This window comes from Cavia porcellus, unplaced genomic scaffold, assembly GCF_034190915.1.
Source record: "Cavia porcellus strain 051 isolate PalLab524CR breed Dunkin Hartley unplaced genomic scaffold, mCavPor4.1 scaffold_16, whole genome shotgun sequence".
NCBI lineage: Eukaryota > Metazoa > Chordata > Mammalia > Rodentia > Caviidae > Cavia > Cavia porcellus.
The window spans coordinates 46914422-46935639 of NW_026947499.1; positions in this window are offsets into that span (position 1 = coordinate 46914422).

The following is a 21218-nucleotide window of genomic DNA, read 5'->3' on the forward strand; positions in this document are numbered from 1 at the left end:
TGAAACCCCAGTGTCCTCTTTTCTCTGTAAATTCCAGAGGCCACTTTCTAATGCAGCCAGGATGGCCATAATCTCTACCTTGTCTCTGATATCCCGACTTCCGGTATCCTCCTGTGGACAGCTGAAGCCCCCTCCCCCCTGAAAGAACAGAATGATGATCTTCCTGTGAGGGAGAATGGTGTATTCTATAGAAGTGGAATGACATGGAAACACGGAATTTAAATTATCAGGCTGCTATACTTCTACCACCAGGCAGGTGGAGGGAGAGAGAACTCCAGATAGAGCAGACAGACTTACAGCAGCTACAGAGGTATCTTCCTGCCAATGTAGACTTACACATTATAAATGTGAAGTAGAAAATGGGTATTTTCAAATTATAGGCAAAGGATGGCAACTAGTTTAAATAAGCATAAGAAAAAAAAAAAGATGGGTTTGAAAACCCAATATTTTGCTTAGTTTGTGCTGGGGAAAATTTTTATCAGGAATTAAAAGTAAACTCTAGTTTGTATGCATTATGGACTGTGCTGTCTTTTCCCTAGCATGATCCTCCACAGAGTAATTAAGAACATTGGTCTTGACTCCAGACAAACAAGACTATAAATTTTCACTTTGTTCCCTGATCCCGGACAGTTACTTAATCTCTCTGATCCTCAGTTTTCTCAACTGTAAGATGAAGATAATAATAGCTTTAGACCCAAGGGGTCAAATAAGGATTAACTAAGATAATGTATGAAAAGCATTTTATGCAAGAATTGATAAATATTATGAGTAATTATCACAACCATGCATATGTTCATAATTTCCCAACTTCATTAAAATTTAATTGACAAAAGTTGTTTATATTTATGGTGCATCTTGTGCTTGGATATATGTATACCGTGAAGTCAAGCTCATTAACTTATCCTTCACCTCTCGCGTTTATTTTTTTGTGACAAGAATATTTAAGGGCTCCTCTCTTAGCTGAAAATTGCTAATGGTATATAATGCCTGCAAATTGTTAACTGTAGTCATGCTGCTGTATGCTACATCCCTAGGACTTGTCCAGTCTAACCAAAACGTTTTTTATATTCTATAAAAGTTTCATAATTAAATTTAACTGACATATAAAGTACATTAAAGGGGTAATTTAATATTTCAGTATGAGTATATATTGTGTCATGTTTAAGTCAAATTTAATGTATTGATCTCCTTGTTAGTTGTTTCTTTATGGCAAAAAAACCAAATCCTCTTAAAATCCTTTTTTCGAGCTTTCTGAAATGTATAGCACAGTATTGCTATCTGTAGTCACCCACCGGACTTTTTGCTCTTATCTAGTGTATGTTAGTACTCACTGATCAGCCTCCCCCTAATTCTCGCTTCCTCCTGTTCTCCCAGCCTCTGGAACTACACTTCCACTCTCATTTTCGGTAAGATCAGCTTTTTTAGATTTCACATGAGTGAGATCATGTGGTACACATCTTACTGTGCCTGACTTATTTTGCTTACTACAATGTCCAATAGGTTCATCTGTAACAGGATTTTTCTTTTTAGTGGATAAATAATGTTTCATTGTCTGTGTCTGTGATACTTTCATTGTCCACGTCCCCATGTTTTTGCACCATGAACACTTATGCTGATTCAGTATCTTGGTTATTGTTCATAATTCTTCTATGAACACATAAGTGTTGAGATCCTCTTCAATTTCATTTCCGCTGGACATAAACTACTCAGAGGTGAGATTGTAGGATCATATGGTCATTCTACTTTTAATTTTTTGAGGAATTTCTATATCATTTTCCAGCACGACTATACTGATCTACATTTCCACCAACATTGTACAAATGTTTCTTTTTCTCAACATCTTTGCCAGCACTTCATATCTTTTGTTCTTTTGATAATAGATATTCTAAAAGGTATGAAGCAATACATCTCATTGTGGTTTGATTTGTCTTTTCTAGATGATTGGTGATGTTGAACTTGTTTTTCATTTACCTGCTGAGTGCCTGAATGTCTTCTTTAGATGAGTATCTCTTCAGGTCTTTCACTTATGTTTAAAAGGGTTGGTTTTTTATGTTATTTGAATTGCTTATATATTTTGTATTTAACTCAAAGTTGTACAATTTGCAAACATTTTATCTCATTCTGAAGTTCACGTCATCATTTTGTTGATTATTTTCTTTGGCTGTGCATAAACTTTTTAGTTTAATGCAATTCCATTTGTTTTCTTTTGCTTGTGGTACCTATTTCTTGGAGTTATAGCCAAGAAATTATTAACTAGGAAAATGTCTAAATTTTCCTGTTTTTTCTAGTGTCTCAGGTGTTATGTTTTATCTATAATTCACATTGATTTTTGTATACAGTATGAGATGAAGACCTAATTTCTCTCTTCTCTAAGTGAATACCCAGTTTTGTAACATAATTGAAGAGACTATCTTTTCCCTATTGTGTGTTCTTGTCACCTTTGTTGAAGAGCTGTTGACCATAAGTACAAATGCATAGTTTTACTTTTGTGCTCTCTATTCCCCTCCACTGGTCTAGCAATTTGTTTATATACAAGTGTTGCAGTGATTTGGTTACTATAATTTTGTGATGTATTTTGAACCCATGTAATATGATGGTGTAGTTGCGTTCTTTCTGCTCAAGATTGGGTTGACTACTTGGGATCTTATATGATCCCAGTAAGTTTAGGATTGTCTTCAGTTTCTAGAGAAAATGCCTTTGGAATTCAGATACAGACTGAATTAAATCTATAGATTGGTTTAACATGGACATTTTAACAGTATCAGTTCTTCTTGATCTATGAATACAAGAAGTCCTTCTTTTTATTTGGGCTTTATTAAATTTTTTACTTCAAGGTTTCATATTTTCCAATGTACATTTCTTTCAGCTCATTTGTTAAATTTTATTACTGCATATTTTAAATTTCAGTTGTTATTATAGGTGATGTTGTTTTGTTGATTTATTTTTCAGATAGGTCATTGTGAGGTTTTCTACTGCTAATATTTTGTATTCTGGAACTGTATTGAACTCATTTATTAGTTCCTAAAAGTTTTTTTGTACATTTTTTAGAGTTTTCTATATAAGAGATCATGTCATCTGAAATAGGGGCAATTTTGTTTCTTCCTTTTCAATTCAGATACTGCTATCACTTGTATATAGATATCCCCACACCCAAGCCTCATGTGGTCATAGGTGCTTTTTGCAGGTGGCTGGATATAGGATGTGTGATGGTGGGATTAAGGATGTGATTCTGGGATTGACTCATGGTGTGATGCTAGACCTAAGGGTGCTCCAGCTGGGTGTGAGTGCTACTGACCTTAAAAGTTGGTAGATTGGGTAGACTATAAAACATAGAAAGAGAATTTTCAGTTGTCACTTGCTGCCCTCCTGGTTTCTGCCTGCCATGAACTGTTCACCCTCTGTGTTGCCTCTCTGACATGCCAGCCTGCCTTGGAGCCAAACAGTGAACTGTGAACCAAAATAAACCTTTCCTCCTTTGAGTCTCAGGTATTTTTTTTCAGCAGCAAGAAAAGTAACTAAGACAGATGACTTTCATTTGTTTTTCTTGCCCATCGCTCTGGTTGTACTACATTGAATTAAAGTGACAGGAGGAGGCAGCCTTGTCTTATTCCTGATCTTAGAGGAAAAGCTTTAGTTTTCTAGTATGATGTTGGCTGCATCTTGTGATATATATCTTTTCTGCTGAGATATATTTTTTCTGTCGCTACTTTGTTGAGAGTTTTTAAAATTATGAAATGATGTTGATGTTAACTTTTTCAACACTGTTTTGCATATACTGGGAACATTGTATGAATTTTATCATTTATTCTATGAATGTGGTCTATCCTGTATAAAATATAGTTGAGGCAGGAAAAGGCAGGAAAAAAAAAACAAGAACAGGAGAGGGAGAAAGGTTAGCATGAGAACAGAAGCATAGAATTCCTAATATTTCTAAGCGTATTCAAACACTTTGTAAGGTTTGATTTAGAGGAAAATCTGATTTCCATAGTTTGTGCGTTGGTATCTCAAGGGACTTGTAGTTTGATTATGTTCTGGAAAGTTGGTGGCACAGCTCTGCCTCTGGGATCCCTGAGACACATGGCCCTATGGGCTTTAGCTTCTTGTTTCTGGGTTGTGAGGGGTGGTAGGGGCTCAAATGTTTCCAGGCTCTTTGCCTCATTGTAGGGAATCAATCTGGTTATTTGTCTATGAACTTTAACATCCATATCAATCACTCGGTGATTTGACTGAACTATGAGTCCTGACTCATCAAGTCTGAAGTGAGGTCTGATATTTTGCATTTTAATCAGTTTCTATGTGATGTCAATATAGTAGATCCACTATATAGTAAATCCACTATATTGGGTTTAGTATATGCTCCTCAATGGTTCATGTGTCAAAATCTTTTTCTTAGTGTGGGGATATTATGAGTGATGAACCTTTAAGAGGTAGAGACTAGTGGACATTGGGGGCACTGCCTTGCAAAGAATTAATGTGATTCTCTTGCGATCCTGGTTAGTTCCTGAGAGATTAGATTGTATAGAAAGAGCAAGTGTGTACTCCAAATCTCTCTGGTTTCCTGTCTCTTCTTGAAATTTCTCTAACATGTGTTCTCACCATTGTGACACCTTCTGCTGTGGGGTAACAAGAGTTGAACAAATGCCAGCACTTGCTTCTGAGCCTCCTGAACCTGAACCTCAATATACTTCCTTTCTTTGCAAAGTACCAAGCTTTGGGAATTTTATCGCAGCAAAGAAAATTGACTAATACAAGATCCATAGACCACACTTTAAATATCTGAGATATAGTGCATGTTGTCATTTAGAATATGACTTCTGTTTTTAAGTTAACTTCTACTTCACAAATGACACACTTTTTTTCTGTACTACCATCAAACCCACAAAAACATTCTGTAGTATTCCTAACAAGGTTCTTCCCATTTTAGAGTTCAACAGCCTCTATGCATACCTGTCTTCCATTAAACTGAGTGCTACCCTAGAGTTTACTTTGGAAGAATTAAAAACAAAATAGAATATTCCAGGTCAATAAATATGAAGTGTTTTCTTAAAATAAAATGGCTATTTAATTTTAAAACTTTATAGTAAAAGATACACTGTCATTAATTTTCCCCCAAATATTCTCCCTAACATTGCTTTTTAAAAATTTTATTTAAAGAAAGACAAAACAAAACAGAAAACAGATAGAAATAACACATACTTTCAAAGAAAAAAAAATAAACAGTAATAAATCACTAGTTTATATTTACATATTGTCCTCTCACAAATAATTGTTCAAGATACAAAAGCGGAACATATAAATGGGAATTCAAACAGTGAGACTGCAAATAGTTCTGTTAAACTATCTAATAAAAAGTAATATGGTTATCAATCCTATACACTAAAACATACACGCATTTATCTATCATCTTCATTTATGTTGAGATTAAACAAACCAAAGCAGACTAAAATCACTCTGAACAAATAATAATATTATTGCTGGATTTCACATGATGACACTCCGGAGTCAGCAGTGGGTACTGTAGTGCCTTTTTCTCCTTCAAAGTATTTGTTCATTTCATCATGTATCATAAGATCATTTTTTGTAAACTGTTTATAGGTTTTACCTAAGCATGAGTCTTAACATGTATTTCTATCCTTTCTATGTTAGAGAGAGAAACAATAAAGTAGGACAGAACAAAACATATTCCTATAGATAAATAAAACTAAAAAGACATATGAAACTGCTGTACAAGTTCTACCGTGATTACTGTGTTGTCTCTTGTCATCTTCAATAGAATTGACTATATCATCAGGTATAGTATAATTGAATATATCAGTACATAACAGTATTTATAGAAATACAACTTTGTAGGTAGTGTAGAACTACAAAAACAGGTAGTAATCAAACCATAATGGGTATTGTAGTGAATCATTGTCATTTTCAGTATAGTTTTCTATACTCTCAGACTTGATACTATCAACCTAACAGTTTTGAATAAAATCTGTCAATAACAAACAGCAATCAAACAAATCAGATTTAACTAAGATCAGTCATGATATAACAGTATAAGTTATATAGTGATCCAGATTAAGTTAATAGGAAATTAAAGATGATTACTGTGCTATATCCTGATATTTCTGGGATAGCTGTCTGTGCCCTCAGATCTAGTGCTTATATACAAACTGGAATGGAATAAGTTCTAAGCAGAGTGATATGGGTTTTAATTCCTGATACACTATTAGCAATATCTTCCACTGTCTTTTTTAAGACTATTCCTCCTCTTTCACTCCCGCAGGGTGTACTGTTCATTTTTGGGTCTCCCCAACACCCTTGGTTTTATATTGGGAGTGGGGGGACAACCTGTTATTTACCTAAGTGATTCCGAACCTTCTCACTCCTGGACTTGATCTCTAGTTGTATTTCTTTACCTATTAAGCCTGTCTTTCCAACCTATCCATAAATACTGGTCCAGTTGCCCCTATTACTCTCTGGTTTCCTATCACATAGAGCACTGTTTTCTTATATTTGATTTTCAGTCCATATACTCTTCTTCAGGTTAATTATATTTCCTATAAAGAGCATCTTGGTGGACACTGCCTCTTGATCCACTCTGCCTGTGATTCTTTTTCCCACTTAATTTAGTGTATCTAAGCCATCTATATTAGAAATTATATCCCACCTTCTCTGCCTCATTTCTGTTGTGCTTTTTCCATCATTAGTTGTCTGTTTGTCTTCTTCTTTTCACTTTCTGCTCCATTCATTGAGGCCTCTCTGTCACTGTTCCTGAAATCCTGGTATTTTTCTCTCTCTTTAGAATGCCCTGCAGTATGCTCTGTAGAGTTGGACTGGTGGTTGCGAATTTCCCCAGTTCTTCTTTATCTTGGAAGCATCTTGTTTCTCCATTAATTTCTAGAGACAATGTTGCAGTGTACAGCAATCTGGGCTGGAGGTTCTTTTCTTTCAGGGCTTGAAATACTTCGCTCCATGCTCTTCTCGATTTGATGTTTTGTGCAGAGAAGTCTGCCATAATTCTGATGGGCTTTCCCTTGTAAGTAACCTGTTCTTTTTGTCTCTGACAGCTTTTAATATTCTGTTCTTATATTGAATTTCTGGGATCTTGATTATTATATGCGTGGGTGTAGTTCTGCTTTATTTGTAGGTGGCTGGAGTTCTGTATGTCTCATACATCTGAATATCATTTCCTTTTCCTATGTTTGGGAAGTTTTCCTTAATTATTTCTGTAAATAGCCTTTGTAGTTCCTTTGTTTGTACTCCTATTTCCTCATTCACATTCTTTATTCTCAAGTTATAGATCCTCTTTTTGTCTTCTAGCCTTTGTATTGTTACTGCTTGTTTCCTTGTTATTTTTAAGAAATTTTTCCTTTCATGACCCCCCATTGCAAACCTGTCCTTCAGTTTGAATAATTTATCCTTAGTTTCCTTCAAGCAGATTTGCCAGCTTTCAATGGAGTTTTTAATTTCCTGGTAATCTCTTTGAACCTGCTTCATGTATTCTATGTTTTCTTTATATTCTTTATCCCTTTTTCTGTTTTCTTCCATTCTTCCATCTGTGTCTTCTTGAGAGGTGCTTAGAATTTCTTTTATTAATCTATTTATATCTTGCTTTACTTGTTTAAATATTTCACTTTTGAACTCATCTATGAGGTCTCAAAGGTATCACTTTATGTCCACTGGGGCCATGTCTGATATTGTATGTTTGCCGTCTTCTATCTCCTTTGCATTTGTAATTCCTGGATCAATGTTCTCAGAGTTGGGGGCTGGGGACTCTTTCTTGTCGCTTCCTCTTCTCATATTTTTTGTTCCTTCCATACAGGTGTATATAGGAGGCCCCAGTTTCTTTCTTTGTTGGTTACAGTTCATCTGAAGTGCACTGACTAGGTGCTCCTTCCCACTGGAGTGTACTATGGAGGTACAAACAGGGGCAGCATATGCTGTGCCTTCCCTTTGGGTCAGTCAATCTGCTGAGGGCTTCAGTGCATTAGGGTGTGCTGCCAGGAATAGGGACTTGGTTTGGGCTACCCTATTGGGTCTCAGCCTGGAGAGTGACCCAGGCCAAGCACACCACACCAATCCTGCTTGAGAAAGGAGCAGCTGACTAAGTCACCGCTGCTCCTTATTCTTGCCAGTCTGCCTGGCCCCAGAATGTTGTCTGTTCGAGCTCCTTTTTCTGTGGATTGGTTTTATATTCATCACTCACTGCAGTGCAGTTTCCCCACCAGTTAAGCTCTCCATTCGGCTCGCCAAGCCCCAACCTCAGTGTGAGTGTGTCTCCTCCAGTGAGTTGAAGTGGCGGGCTTTCAGGTAGCTCAGTAAATCTCGGCTGTGGGAGTTCAAGCACTGTGGCAGGAACACCAAGCCTTTATCTGTTTCAATAGTAGCATTGGGACTGTATGTTTAATTGGTTTCTCTCAGTTTAGTTTGTTCCTGGGTTGGGAAGATCCATCTCCCTCTATTTGGGACTCCCCATGCTGTATTATTTTTGAATCTATGTTGACTATCTCAGGGAGCCTCTGTAGCCTGCTGTTATCTATCTGCCATCTTTATTAGAACCTCTCCTTAACTTTGGACACACTTACTCCACCATTCTTCTCACTTTCTGAAGAAGTTTTGGAAATCTTCATTCACAAATGTGTTTAGTTGCACTGTCATGGTTGCCTCAGTGTCCTCCTTCAATTAAAAATATTTATCTTCACAGTCATTTTTTTCTTTGGGGAAGATTTAGAAGGTACAGATACCAGATCTGGTAAATAAAGTGGATGAGGACATGCGGTGATTTCTTTGTGACCCCACCTTTCCATCAGATGGCACTTGGTAGAAGCATTTACCATATTTGGACCACACCTCATAAAGGCACTCACAAAAGAGGAAATTCACAAAAGAACTTCCTCAGAAAGTGGCAAGAATAATGGGACAAGTGTGTTGAAGTGAGGGGGAGAATTTTGAAGAAGATGAATAGCAATGTGTTTTTACTGCAACAGTCTTTTAAAATTGAAGTATTCACTGTGCTAAGCCTGTTATGATGCACAATGTGATAATTGTGTCCTTCAGCAGTTCAGCATCACATGGTGCTGTAAGAAAACAGCAGTCTTAAGTCACAGTACCTAAAATTTGGAAGCAAGTGGAGGACCCACTGACAGATGACTGGGTAAGCAAAATGGGGGTTGCTGCAATTTGGATCTTAAATGTCTCCAAAATGCCCATGTGTTGAAGGCCTGGTTCCTAGAGAGAGTGCCCTTAATTAGAGGGAAGTTATAGAAATTTTAGGAGATTAGGCCTACTTGGAGGAAGTAGATCAGTGGGGCCTATCCTTGTAGTGTACATTGCAGTCTGGCCTCTTCCTCTCTCTCTTTTTGTTTACTGGACATCAGGAGGCAAGTAGCTTGCTCCACTACAAGATTCACACTGTAATATTCTGGTTTACCATAGGCCCAAATTGATGGAACCAAGCAGTAATGGACCAAAACTTCTAAAAGCATGAGTGGAAAACAAACATTTACTCTTTTAAATTCCTTGATGCAGGTACTTTGTAGCTGTGATGCAAAGGTAATGCACTCTATTCACACAATGGAATATTATTCCATCCTAAAAAGGAAAGAAATTCCAACACCTGTCTCAACATAAATGAATTGTGGTTTTTTGCTGTGGCCTCCACTTCTAGTTTAGCATTAAAACTATTTATCTTCAACTTAAATTGTATGAAGTCTCCCTATATCTTCTCTATCTTCCATCTTGCAGTGTGTTTCTATGCTCAGCCTTTCAAGGGTTGTTTTAGAATTGTTTTAGAACCCAGAATCATGCCTTTTTTTCTCAGTAAGGCCTAGATTAAGACATGTCTTGCACTGGGGCGTATGAGCACCCCCTTCTTTTTGTACCCCCCCCTTTTAAACACCAAATACATTCATTAGAAAAGAAGGAAGTTATGAAATATCCTCATTTCTTTCCTTGAGAAATTAAATAATGGACAGAATAAAACCAAAAACAAATAGAAGAAAATAATAGAGATCAAAAATATAAAATTTTATCCAAGTGCCAGTGTCATTTTTCATAAAGATTAACATTTTGATTCTTACATTTCTGTAAAAATAGAAAAGACTTAGAAAAGCTAAACAACTTTGATAAAGGAATGAAATTAAAGCTTCAACCCTCCCAATCCTGTGACTTATCACAAAGTTACACCAATAGTTACAAAACACCATTGATATTAAGACAGACAAACCATCAAAGTACCAATATAAAGTCCCAAAATACAGACCCACATAACAGACATTGATTTTTGGCAAAGACACAAAAACAATTAAGTGCAGAAAGGACTGCACCTTCAATAAATACACTGGAACAACTGGATATCCACATGCACATCAAAATTTATAGCACATCAAAAATTTCTTAAAACATCTAAAAGTCATCTCAACATGGCTCACAGTGGGTTAAAGTAAGGGCAAGTGTGGTCTGAGTCATTGCTTGGCTGAAATCATTTTCTCTGGGACAAAATACACGTTTTTTTCCTTATGATACTAATGAACAAATATGATATTTACACATGCATGACATATTTATTTCATTAATAAGTATCAAGACACATCCATTTACATATAAAATGTCCAGTTTATCATTTTTATGGCTGAATAGTATTCCATTATATAGAAATACATATCTTTTTTTATGCATTCCTCAGTCAATGGGCATTTAGGTTGTTTTCAAGATCTGGCTATTTTAAACTGTGCTGCTATAAACATGGGTACACGTATATCACTGCGATGATGTTTTTAATTTTGGGGGGAAGATACCCAGAAGGGGAAAAGCTGGATTGAATGGGACCTCCAATCTTCATTATTTAAGGAATTTCTGTACTGATTTCCACAGTGGTTGCAACAGTCTGTATTTCCCTCAACAATGAAAAAGAGTTCCTTCTTCCCCATAGCCGCCTCAGCATTTGTTGTTGGTTGACTTCTTAATACTTTCTGAGCCATTCTTTCTGAGTTGAGGTGAAATCTCAGTGTTGTGTTAATTTGCATCTCTTGAATGATCATCTCTTGAATGCTGTTGAACATTTTTTGACGTATTTATTTTCTGTTTGTACATTTTATTTTTGTACCTGAGATTGAACCCACGACCTTGTGCTTGCCAGGCAGGTGCTTATGCCACTGAGCTAAATCCTTGGCAGATGTTTGTACTTCTTCATCTGAAAAGTGTGTGTTTGTTTCAGATGTCTATTTTTGGATTGGATATTTAAATCTGGGAAGACTGATTTTTTTGAGTTTTTATGTGTTCTCAATAGTAATCCTGTATCTGAGGAACAGCTGGAAAACATATTCTCCCACATAAGGGCTGTGTCTTCACTCTGTTGGTGGTTTGTTTTGCTGTACAAAATCTTTTCAGTAGGGTGAGATCTCAGTTATTGATTCTTTGTGATAGTTCCTGTGCAATCTAGGTTTTATTCATAAAGTCTTTGCTTATAGTAATGTCTTCAAGAGTTTTACCTACTCTAGCTAAAGCAGGTTTAATGTTTGTGTTTTAATATTAAGATCTTTAATCCATTCTGATTTTAGCTTAGTATATAGTGAAAGATAATGGGTTTAGTTTTAATTTTTGGCATGTAGAAAGCCAGTTTTTCCAGCACCATTTATTAAAGAGATTATCTGTCTTCTAGTGAATGTGTTTGGCACCTTTATCAAAGATAAGGTAGCTTAGTGTGTCTGTAGTTACTTCTGCATTTTCTAATCTATCCCATTGATCTTCATGTCTTTTTTTGCCAGTATCACACTTTTTTTTTTATCATAGTAGCTTTATAATGTAATTTCAAGTCAGGGATTGTAATGTTCCCTGTCTTGTCTTTGTTGCCAAGAATCTCCTTTGCTATTATAGATCTCTTCAGATTCCAGATGAATGTTAGAATTGTTTTCTCTAATTCTGTAAGATGTATTATTGGAATTTTGATTGGAATTGCATTGAATCTGTATAACAGTTTTGGAAGTATGGTCATTTTCACTATGCCGGTTTTTTCTACTCAAAAACGTGAGATGTTGCTCCATTTTCTAATATTGTTATCAATCTTCATTTACAAAGTACTACGTTTTTCAATCTTGAAGTCTTTTATATTTTTCATTAAATTGATTTCTAAGTTTTCATTTTTTTGGATGCTGTTGTAAAAGGTATTGTTTCCTTGACTTTTTTCTCTTGTGAGTTTGTTATCATGTCCAAGAAAGCTATCAATTTTTGAGTGTTGACTTTGTAACCAACTATGTTACTGAACTTGCCTGTTAAATCTAGAAGTCTTTTGGTAGTGTCTTTGGGGTCTTCTAAGTAGAGAACCATGTCATCTGCAAATAATGAAAATTTAGCTTCTTCCTTTCCTATCTTTATTCTTTTTATTTCTTTCTCTTGTCTAATTGCTCTGGCTAAAGTTTCCATGACTATGTTGAATAAGAGTGGAGATGGCAGATATCTTTGTCATGTTCCTGATTTTAGAGTGAAAGTTTTCAGTTTTTGTCCATTTAATATGATGTTGGCTGTTGGTTTATTGTAGATGACTTTTATCAGATTGAGATAAAGACCATCTGTTCTAATTTTTTGTAGGGTTATCATGAATGGGTGCTATACTTTGTCAAAAGGTTTTTCTGCATCTATTGAGATAATCATAAGATTTTTGGTTTTGGTTCAGTTAACATGGTATGTTACATTTATGGATTTACATATGTTAACCCATTCCTGCATCCCTGAGGTGAATCACACTTGATTATGACATATAGTATTCTTGACACTTTACTGCAGTCTGTTTGCCCATATCTTATTGAGGATTTTTGTTCTCATTAGAGATATTGGCCTACAATTTTCTTTCTTAGTTGGGTCCTCCTCTGGTTTTGGAATCAGAGTAATTTTTGTTTTCAGGAATGAATTTAGGAGTATTGCTTCTCTTTCAATTTCATTAAAGGGTTTGAAAAGTAGTGGTGTTAGGTCTTTCCTAAATTTCTTGTAGAATTCAGCAATAAATCCATCAGGGCCTGGATTTTCTTTGTTGGTAGGTTTTTAATTATATCTTTAATTTCATTTATTAACATTGGGTTGTTTAGGATTTTTATATCTTCTTGATTCAGCACTGATAATTCATTTGTATCTAGGAATCTGTCTACTTCTATATTTTCCATCTTATTAGAATACAAGTTTTCAAAATAGGTATAGAAGATTTTCTGGATTTCTACAGGTTCTGTTGTCATTTTACCATTTTCATTCCTAATTGCGTGGATCTGAGTCTTTTCTTTCCTTGTTTTTAAAAATAAAGTTGGCCAAGGGCTTGTCAATTTTATTTAATCTTTCGAAGAAGTCATTGATTCTTTGTATTTTTTTTAGATGCCAGTGTATTAGTTTCTACTCTGATTCTTATAATTTCCTCCCTTGTATGAACATTTGGTTTAGCCTGCTCTTCTTTTTTCCAGAAGTTTAAGATTTGACACTAAGTTGTTTATATGTGCTTACTCTGATTTCCTGATATGGGTATTTACTGCTACAAATTTCTCTCTTAAAACTGCTTTCATGGGCTATACCCAGTGAACTCCAAGCAGCTAGCAAGGGCCGGAATCCAGTTCAGGCCTGAACATGCATATAGGTTGAATCCCAGCACACAGGAAAACCTTGGAACTTCACTCCAAGGTGGTAAGATCAGGTTCTGCATCTGAAATCATTGTAAGATTCTCTGGAGATACCAGGCCTAACTGGGCCACTCCAAATGAACTCCAAGCAGTTGGTAGGGGCCAGAACTCAGTCTCGGGCCTTGAACACATGCAAGCTGAATTCCAGCACACAGGAAAACCTTGGAACTTCGCTCCCAGGTGGCAAGACCATGCCCTGCCTCTGAAGTCAGCACAGGACACACAGCAGTCCCTGTGGGCCTAACTGGCCCATACCCAGAAAACTCCAAATGGCTAGCAGTTACCTACACTCTGCCCCAGGAGTCAAAAGTGGGCCAGGTGATTCCAAGTGCATGGGGGAAGCTTTGAAACATTGCTCAAAACCCAGAAATATAGGATAATGACAAAATGAAAGAGCAAAATGCAATCCCAAACTTGCAGCCCAACCCAAGCAAGTGGAGGAATGATAACAACTGAAGCAAAGAAACAACTCCAGGAACTATAAAAGAATATAAATCAGAAATAGTCTCCCAGGTAAAGGGAGAAATGGTAAATGTAATGAAAGAAATGCTGAACACATCTAAAGAAGACATAGTTAAAAATTAGAGGAACAATGCAAAAAGATGGAAACTGAATGAGCAGTATAAGAAACAAACCGAATGCCTGAAGCAGATTCAAAGAGATATATAGGAAATCAAAAATTCCATCAAAAGTTTGCAAAACCACCTCAACAAAAGTGAAGATAGAATTTCAGACCTCAAAGACAAGATTGTAGCTAGTGAACAGGAAAGGAAAGATCTTTTTAAAATAACAATGAATCAGGAAATAACAATTCAACAACAGCAAGATGATGCAAAGAAAAACAACACAAGATTGATAGGGATAAATGAAAAAGAAGGGGACAACACAAATGGTATAAAGAGGCTATTTACAGAAGTAATAGCTGAAAATTTCCCACACATGACAATGGAAACTGACATACAGATGAGTGAAGTTCTATAGAACTCCAAAGCCATAACCAAAAGAATATACCCAGACATATAATAATCACCATCCCAGAAATCCAACATATGAACAGAATATTAAAAGCTGCTAGAGAGAAGAGACAGATCATCTATAAAGGAAAGCCTATCAGAATCACAGCAGACTTCTCAACATAAACAATGAAGTCAAGAAGAGCATGGAGCGAAGTGTTTCAGATCCTAAAGAAAAATGACTTCCAACCCAGACTGATGTACCCTGAAAAACTGTCCTTCAAATGGATGGAGAAATAAGATACTTCCATGAGAAAGAACAGCTGAAGAACTTCATGACCACCAAACCAACCCTGCAAAGAATACTGAAAGACATTCTAGACAGATATAGGATAAAATCACTAAGCAAGGCAAACAGTTAAACAGAGTGGAAAGATAAAGAATCAACAGCTGAAAGATAACATGTCAAAACTAAACCAATATATATATCAATTATAACGATTAATGTAAATGGCCTCAATTCACCATTAAAAAGAAACAGACTGGCAGAATGCATCAAAAAACAACATCCAACCATAGCTGTATATAAGAAACCCATTTAACCCAAAAAGAAATTCATAGACTGAAAGTCAAAGGATGGAAAACAATGCTTCATGCAACAAGATTCTCAAAAAAGCAGGAGTTGCTATTATGTTTGCAGATAATGTGAACTTCAAACCAAGAATGATCCAGAGAGATAAAGAAGGCCACTGTATACTATTTAGGGGAAAACTTTAAAGGAAGGGATAGCAATCTTAAGTATCTATGCAACAAATTTGGAAACACTGGCACACAAAACAAATACTAACATAAATGAAAAATCAAATAAACAATAACACAATTATAACAGGAGACCTTAATGACACAATGGGACAAATGAACTACACAGAAAAATGCAAAGATAAACAGAACTGAATCACCCTTGTGAACAAATGGACCTAGCAGATGTATACAGAGTGTTCCACCCAGCAACATCAGAATATACATTCTTCTCAGCAGTACATGGGCCATTCTCTAAAATAGACCATATACTAGCCCACAGAACATCTTAAGTAAATGCAAAAGAATTGAAATTATCCCATGCATGTTGTTATATCATAGCACCGTGAAACTAGAAGTTAATGAAAAAGAAACTGCAAAAATCCCACAAACACATGGAAATTGAGTAATATACTCCTGAGCAATCAGTGAATCACAGAGAAAATTAAAGAATAAGTTAAAAAATATTACAGGCAAATGAAAAGACAAATACATCTTACTGGAACCTGTGGGACACAATGAAAACAGTCCTCAGAGTAACATTTATTGCAGTGAACTCCCACATTCAGAAAATAGAAGGAACACAAATCAACAACTTGATGCTATACCTCAAACATCTAGAGCAAACATCTTGATCAAGTCAACCCAAAGCCAAAAGAAAGGAGGAAATTATAAAGGTCGGAGAATAAATCAATGCAATGGAGACTAAGAAAACAATGTGAAGAATCAATGAATCAAAGAATTAGTTCTTTGAAAGAACAAATAAAATTGACAGGCCTCTAGCCATTCTTATTTTAAAGAGGAAAGAAAAAACTGAAATTCATGCAATAAGGAATGAAAAGGGCAAAATCACTACCAACTCTGTGGAAATAAAGAAGATCATCAATACTTTTTTTTATCAATACTTATTTTTAAAACTTGTACTCTTATAGGTTTGATAACACAGAAGAAATGGACAGATTCCTTGAAACATATGAATTACCAAGCTGAATCAAGATGTAAAGCTGCTGAATAACCCAATTTCAATTAATGAAATTAAAAATGTAATTAAATCCTTATCAATAAAGAAAAGTCCAGGTCCAGATGGATTTACTGCAGAATTCTACAGGAAATTCAAAGATTTAAAGCTGATACTCCTCAAACTCTTCAATGATATTGAAAGGGAAACAATTCTCCCTAACTCATTCTTGGAAGCAAATATTACTCTAGTACCAAAACCTGAGAAAGACCCAACTAAAAAAGAGAACTCCCTAGACCAATCTCTCTAATGAACATAGATGCAAAAATTCCCAATAAAATTTTGGTAAACAGAATGCAGCAAATCATCAAGAAGATTATACACCATGATCAAGTGGGATTCATCCCAGGAATACAGGGATGGTTCAACATACACAAATCAATATATGTAATCCATTATATCAATAGAGCCAAAAAATAAGAACCACATGATCATTTCCATAGACACAGAAAAAGCTTTTGATAAGGTCCAATACTTATTCATGATAAAAGCCTTACAGAAAATTAGAATAGATGGTCTTTACCTCAATATGCTAAAATCCATATATGACAAACCAACAGTCAGCATCATATTAAATAGCCAAAAACTAAAAGCCTTTAGCCTAAAATCAGGTACAAGGCAAGGATGTCCATTATCACCACTCCCATTCAATACAGTGCTGGAAATCTAGCCAGACCAATTAGACAAGAGAGAGAAGTAAAAGGAGTAAGGATAGGAAAGGAAGAAGTTAAATTATCATTATTTGCAGATGACATGATACTGTACATAGGAGACCCCAAAACTCCATTGAAAAACTCCTATGCATAATAAATAAATTCAGCTATGTAGCTGGATACAAGGTCAACACTGAAAAATCAATAGCAGCCCTATACACTAACAGCAAAACCACTGAGAGAGAAATAAGAGAAGCCACACTCTTTACAATAGCATCCAAGAAAATGAAATATTTAGGAATTAATCTAACAAAAGAAGCAAAAGATCTATTCAGGGAAAATTATAATACTCTGAAAAAAAGAAATCGAAGAGAATCTCAGATAACGGAAAGACATCCCTTGTCATGGATAGGAAAAACAAACATTGTGGAAATGGCCATTCTCCAAAAAATGTTATATTTATTAAATGCAATGCCAAGCAAAATGCCACTAGCATACCTCATAGTTCTAGAGAAATCATTCCTAAAATTTATCTTGAACCAGAAGAGACCTAAAATAGCACAGGCAATTCTGAGCAACAAGGCAAGGCAGGAGGTATCACAATTTCTGACTTGAAGTTATACTACAAAGCTACTGTAATAAAATCAGCATGGTACTGGAATAAAAACAAATCTGAAGATTAATGGAATAGATTAGATGATACAACTACAAACACACTCAGCCACCTTATGTTTGATAAAGGGCCCAAACATGTCCACTGGAAGAAAGATAGTCTCTTCAGTAAATCTGTAAATCTTTCAGTAAAGCTGGAAAATTTAGCTCCCTATATGCTGAAAATTAAAACTAAACCCATGCCTATCACAGTGTAATAAAATTTAAATGGATCAAAGATCTAAATATTAAACAGAAACACTAAGTCTGTTGGACGACAAAGTAGGTATAAATCTTGAAGACATAGGAGTAGGTAGAGAATTCATGAGCAAGAATCAAACTGCACAGGAATTACTTCACAGAATCAACAACTGGGATCATGCCCTATTAGAGAGTTTTTGCACGTTGAAAGAAATCTCCTAGCTGCAGCCACCCTAGGGCAAGAACCACTAGCTTCTCCTGAGATCTGCACCATGTTGGAATTTAGGGCACTGGGAAACCAAGCAATCAGCTCACCACCCTGGTAAGTGGCTGTGGCATGGCAAGCTGTGGCTGCCTCAGGGTGAGAACCACCAGTGACTCCTGAAATCCATGCCATGTTGGAACTTAGGGTGCTGGGAAACCAAGCATCCAGCTCTCCTCCCTGGTACATGGGTGTGAGCCTACCAGTGTGAGGGCTGAGAATCAAACATCCCACCACCTCCTCCCCCATTAGCAAATGGGAGCCAGAGATCTGAGTGTCTCTTGTGAGGTTGACCATATACAATACAGCAAATAGGGAGGATTTCCTTCTACCATCTCTTTGAAGGCAAATATTTTTATTACTGTTTTGCTTTAGTCTGATTAGTGGTACTGCTCTATTCAATATCCTGTTTTGATAAGTTTTATAATGTTCTGTATTTCGTTTGTTTTTGCTATACCTGATTGAAAGGTCAACTATTGTGAAGATAACGAGATATACTATAGTACCTATTACTGTTATCCTGGTAACCTGCTGTGAAGTTCTGTACCAATTTCACTACACTGTCTAAACTGGCTTTGCTCCGTCTTGTTCTGTTGTATTTTACTACCTTCAAAATAATAAAAAAAAAAATTTAAAAAAGAAAGAAATCTCCTGTGTAGTGAAAAGAAAACCCACAAATGGGAAAAAAAAATCTTAGTGAATGGTGCATCAGACAAAGAACTTCTGTCCATAACGTATAAAGAATTAAAAAAAAATCAGATCTTAAAATTTCAAAGGCCCATTCCAAAAATGGGCATGAGATGAATACACAGTTTTCAGACGAAGAAATACAAATGACAAATAAATGCATGAAGAAATGTTTAGCATCACTGGTTATTAGACAAATGCAAATTAAAACAGCACTGAGATTCCATCTCACTCCAGAAAGAATGGCCAGGATCAATAAAACTACCAACAACAAGTGCTGGAGAGGCTGTGGGGGAAAAAAGGAACCCTTCTGCACTGTTGGTGGGAGTATAGACTGGTACAACCACTGTGGAGGTCAGTCTGGAGGTTCCTCAAAAAGCTGGATTTGGAGATCCCATTTGATCCAGCTATTCCATTTCCAGGCATATTCCCAGAAAAACTGAAAACACTATACCACTGTGATATATGTGCACCCATGTTTACAGCAGCATAATTTGTAATAGCCAGATCTTGGAAACAACCTAAATGCCCATCAAATGAAGAATGGATAAAAAGATGTGGTATTTTTATACAATGCAGTAGTACTCTGCTATAAAGAGTCATAACATTGAGATATTTATAAATAAATGGATGCAATTTGAGACCATACTCAAAGTGAAATAAATCAAACTCACATGTGTAATACCATATAGTCTCCCTAGTATAAAAAATGGTAAGAGTATGTAAGATACAAAAAACTCAATAAACATAGTGAAAGTACAAGAATTTGATTAAAGAGGAAAATAATATCTCAGGAAAAATGAGGAAAAAGAAAAAATACCTAAAATTATATAAATACACTTAGGATAACTAAGATGATTGTGCTGCAGATTCTATAAGTTCTTGGAACAAAATAGTTAACATTCATAGGATTGGAACAGCTGTGCATATATTATTGTATGGTGATCTGAGGAACTCTCAAAGATCATTATGTAAAATAACAACCCTAGTTATGCTCATATCACCTTGTTTTGAAAGCCTGTATTTTCAGTGTTCTGGGCTCTTTGCTGTTATTGTTTATATGTCTTTTTCATTTCTTGTTTTTCTAGGAATTTGTTTTGTCTTATTTTGTTTTGTTTTTCCCTCTAGTACCGAAAGATTAGGTATACATATAGAGACTCATGCATGCATAGAATTTCTAAACAGTTTATACGAATCGCTTATATAGTACAGGATGAAATAAATAGCTACTTTGATGAAAAAGAGACACTATGGTACGCAGTGCTGATTCTGTAGCATCATGATGTGAAATCCAGCAATATTGCTATTCTAGTTCAGAGTGACTTTAGTCTGTTTTGTTTTGTTTAATTTCAACATACATGAAAGTATGGACAGCTATTTTGAAGAGAATGAGAGACACTATGGCAGCCATTGTTGACTTCCCTATTGTCTTGAAGACCTAAAATGCCTTCATCATCCTGTTATGATCAGTTTTATACTATTTTGTTTTGTATGAATCCATTGTATGTGTAGATATGGACAACTATCTGGAAGAAAACAAGAGACAATGTGATAGACAGTGAAGATCTCTAGTTGTCTTGCTTTGAAATCTGTGTCTCTTACATTGTTTTCTTATGTCTGTTATGCTCAGTTTAACTTTACCCTCTTTAAAATAAAATTTTTAAAAAAGACTGCTTTCATTGTGTCCAACAAGTACTGGTATGCTGTATTATCATTATCATTCAACTGTAAAAACTGTCTAATTTCTTTTTTAATTTCATCTGTGACCTATTGATTATTCAGTAGGGTGTTATTTAATTGATTATTCAGTAGGGTGTTATTTAATTGCCATGTGTTGATGAAGTTTTTGTGGTTTCCTTTGGCATGGATTTCCAATTTCACTGCACTCTGGTCTGATAGGATGCATGGGATAATTTTAATTCCTTTACATTTACTTAAGCATGTTCTATGAGCCAATATATGGTCTATATTGGAGAATGTCCAGTGTGCAATTGAGAAGAATGTGTATTCTGATGTTGTGGGCTGGAACACTTTATAGACATCTACTAAATTTATTTGCTCAAAAGTTTGATTTAGTGATAATATTTCATTACTGTTTTTTTTGTCTAGATGATCTTTTTGTGACAGAAGGGTACTGAGTCTCCCAATACAATTGTATTAAGGCTTATTTGATTTTCCATGTCCATTAGTAATTGTTTTATATAGCTGGGTGCACTAGTATTTGTGGCATATATATTTATGATTGCTATCTCTTCTTCTTGGATTGTTCCCTTTATGAGGATGTAGTGCCCTTTTTTTATCTCTCTTAATCAGTCTTGCTTGAAATGTGCTTTATCTGCAAATGGAATA